The sequence below is a fragment of the Pteropus vampyrus genome, unplaced genomic scaffold (assembly GCF_000151845.1).
Source record: "Pteropus vampyrus isolate Shadow unplaced genomic scaffold, Pvam_2.0 Scaffold1004, whole genome shotgun sequence".
NCBI lineage: Eukaryota > Metazoa > Chordata > Mammalia > Chiroptera > Pteropodidae > Pteropus > Pteropus vampyrus.
Genome location: NW_011889785.1, coordinates 14,021 through 18,053, shown reverse-complemented (window position 1 = coordinate 18,053; position 4,033 = coordinate 14,021).

Below are 4,033 nucleotides of genomic sequence, written 5' to 3'. Positions count from 1 at the left end.
TATGCATAAAATGAACACCCTTAAAAAATTCTTCCAAAATATAGTCCTTAACATGTTAGTTGATATGTAAATGAGTGTTTTTCAATTTTTATAAACTTGGACTTCTTTTTGTGTATATTGGGAGTGTAATTCATGACTGCTTAGAACAATGCTAAGTTAAAAAAGCCCCAAGAGTCAAGGTAAAGTTTAATGTAAGTGACAGTGTACATCACGTATAAAAAAAATCATAATGCTGCCAGAGGAGTGCCTGGAGTTGAGAACATTGACTTAATTCAAAGGGCTTCACACTCCCAGAGGTTATTCTCAGTGAGTGGAAGTTGTCATTAGTAGAAGCCTCCTGGATCAGTTCTGAGTCATGTTCTTGGCTTCAGAGTGACATGGAGGGGATGAGAATCAAGTGTGCCCCATCAACCACCTGAGTGTGGATGACAAGAACGTCAAAGAATGAAAAATAAAGACAGAGAAAAACGTACATCAAGTCAAACTTGAGTTTTTCAGTGTGATATGCATGGCATTTAGTTTTCTTTGTGCTTTTCAAGCGTTTCCGTATGTTCTACATTTTTCCTGCATTCCCTTTGAGATCAGAAAACCATTCTATGTTCTCTCCATATGAAGAATCAATACTGCATTTATAATCTAAATGATAGTTGCCCAAAGGCATTTATATGGCACATTTGTTTGTGGATGAGGAAGCAGAGAAGGATGTGAGCACAGCTGCTTCTTCCCCTTCTCTTTTCTTGGAGGAAATCCGAAGACTAGTCTCTTAGCCAGGTTCTTCCTTCTTCTCACTACTTCTGTCTTTTTCCCCACCAATACTCTCACCCCAGTCTGCCCTGCAGCCATCACTGTATTTGCCTATCTTTACCTCCCTAGTTCTCCCTAAGTCTGCAATTCCCACCCTATCTAAGTCCTTTTCCCATCCCCCATTATCCCATTTCCTCTCCTATTTCAGTCTCCCTAGTACAGTCATTTCCACCAAGCTCAGAATTCTCCTGCCCTCAGCTGCCAGAGCATTGTGAATACTCTGATTCTATTCAAATGCCCATCTCCTATTTCCCTCCCTGGTCTCATATATCAGCCCTTCCCTGCCCATTCTCTCCATACTCTCCTATATCCCTATTCCCGTGGAAGCTGCTCAGCTCCTCATCTGGCCCCTGAGCCCTACCAGGTATCCAGCTTCTTCAAGCCTTCCTCTGTCGCCTCCAAACACTCCAGCCCATATCAAAATTACCGTAATTCCTCCCCAAATACTCATGCTTTTCCATTTTTCCAGGACCTTCACATTCATTGCCTATTTTACAACTATACATTCCAGTTTCTCATAGCTCTCCTCTGTCCCCACCCTGTTTATACTCAGTGATTCCAGCCACCTGAGAACCACAGGACTTATGTTCATCCCAGATTGCTGGGTCCATAATTCCCAGAGTGCCCGAGTTCTCCCAGTCCAGTCAGGTCTCATTTTCCCTCAGGCTTCCAGACTTTCCCGTTTATCACTCCCTCCTTTCCTGTTCTACCAGTTGCTGTACCACCTCAGACCTCTTCAGCTCACCATCCTGAATCCCCACAGGCCCCCTCTTACCCTCCATTTCTGCATGTCTACCCATGTGCTCTGTCCCTCCTAGTCTCTCTTAACCATCTCCTAACCCCCTCTGTGACTGCGGTTATCCTTGATGCAGTGTCTCTCCAACTCTCTGTTGCTCCCACTTCCTTCCCAGCCCCTCCACAGCACCTAATGCCTCTCCAGGCCCCCAATACCAGTTTCTTTGAATACAAGCCAGTTCCTAACAGGTCCCTTCAGCATCTCTTCAATCTTCCCATCCTCATTCACAAAATTTCTCACCTATATCTTCCCAGGCCCCTGTCCCAATCTCTATCAGCCTTTCAAATTCCCACCCCAGAATGCCCCAGAGGAAGATTAACTCAATCTAGCTCAGTTCTGAGCAGCCCCGTTGGTCCACTCCATTCATTCCATTTCTCTATTCCTTCTGCAATGCCCCTTCTTTCATTTTACTTCTAAGGTCACCCCTTTAACCCCAAGGAACTTCCATAACCCTAACTTGCTCTTGCATGGTCAGATGGCCAGGACCCAAAGGTCTAACCTCTGGATATCAAAGTCACTCCTGGGACTTGAAAACTCCAAGTCTGCAAGTTCCGTTGTTTGTAGTTCTGTGGTACTTCCCTTTTAAACTATAGGTTTCATGAAACATCGGCTTTTTAACTTCCCGCTTCCGAGAGCTTTTTGTTATATACTTCTGGTGTTCAGATTCTGTGTTCTCTACCTTGTAGAGGGGATGCAGTTAATACTGAATAAATCTCTGTTTCCTCATCTGTACAATAACTGTCAGATGCAGAAAGCGGGTAAGTAGTGAGAGCTACTTACAGCAGACCCTCAAAGTGGAGAACTGGAGGGAGACATCTCTCCAAATGTGTATCTTAGTCCCTCTCTGCTCTCTTTTAGGGGCGTGGTCTTGTACAGAAATGCTAGCCCGATAAGTGGAACCTCGCTTCAGAGCCTTATCTCAAGGCAGTTTCTAACTCTGTGATACAATGCTAAAAAAATGAGCTGAGAAACCCCCATGCCCACTTGCTCTGATTAGCTCTATGTGTCTGTGGGTTTCATACTAGAGTTTAATTTTTATTTTTTCACTTAACAAATGACCTATGAGGAAATTAATACTATTAATCCCATTATAAATAATGAGAATAGATTTAATAGATTTTATTTTTAGTTTTTTATTATTTTTATTTAAAAAATTTTTATTATAGTGACATTGGTTAACAAAATCTAGTAAGTTTCAGGTGTACAGTTTAATAGGTGGTTAACATTGTGTGTTAGCAGCCTACAGTTAGATTTCTTTCTGTCACCACATATTTGACACCATCTACCTCTCCCTTCCCCGCTATACCCTACTTATTGGTAACCACTAGTCTATGGTCCATGTCCACGAGTCTCTGTTTGTCCTGTTTGTTTGTTGCTTCTAGGTTAATATCCTACATATGTGATATCATGTGGTTTTCAACTTATTCTGTCTGGCTTATTTCACTTAGCATGATTATCTCAAGGTCCATCCATGTCACAAATGGTAGTATTTCATCTCTTCTTATGGCTGAGTATATATGTACCACAGCTTCTTTATCCAATCGTCTGTTGTAGGACACTTTGGATGCTTCCATATCCTGGCCACCATGAACAATGCTGCTATGAACATCGGTGTGCAAATATCTTTTTGAATATGGGTTTTTGAGTCTTTGGGGGTAAATATCCAGTAGAGGAATTGCTGGATCATATGGTAGATCAATTCTTAGTTTTTTGAGGAACCTCCATATTGTTTTCCATAGTGGCTGTATGAATTTGCAGTCCTACCAGAAGTGTATGAAGTTTCTTTTTCTCCACATCCTCTCTAACACTTGCTATTACTTGTCTTGTTGATAATAGCTATTCTAACAGGTGTGAGATGGTACCTCATTATGGTTTGATTTGCATTTCCCTAATAACTAGCGATGTTGAGCATCTTTTCATATGTTTGTTGACCATTTGTAGGTCTTCTTGGGAGAAGTGTCTGTTCAGGTCCTCTGCCCCTTTTTTGATTGGATCATTTGTTTTTTTGTTGTTATTGAGTTGTATGAGTTCTTTGTATATTTTGGATATTAGGCCCTAATCGGAGGCATTGCTTGCAAATATATTTTCCCATCTGGATGGTTTTCTCTTTATCTTGTTGATGGTTTCTTTTGCTGAGCAGAAGCTTTTTAGTTTGTTGTAGTCCCATTCATTTATTTTTGCTTTTACTTCTCTCGCCTTTGAGGTCAAATTCATAAAACCACTTTACGTCCGAGGTCCATGAGTTTAGTTCCTATGTTTTCTTCTATGCATTTTATTGTTTCAGGTCTTATATTCAGGTCTTTAATCCATCTTGAGTTAATTTTGGTTTGTGGTGATAGACAACAGTCTAGTTTCATTCTTGTGCAGGTGGCTTTCCAATTTTTCCAGCACCATTTATTGAAGAGTCTTTCCTTTCTCCACTGTATGTTTTTG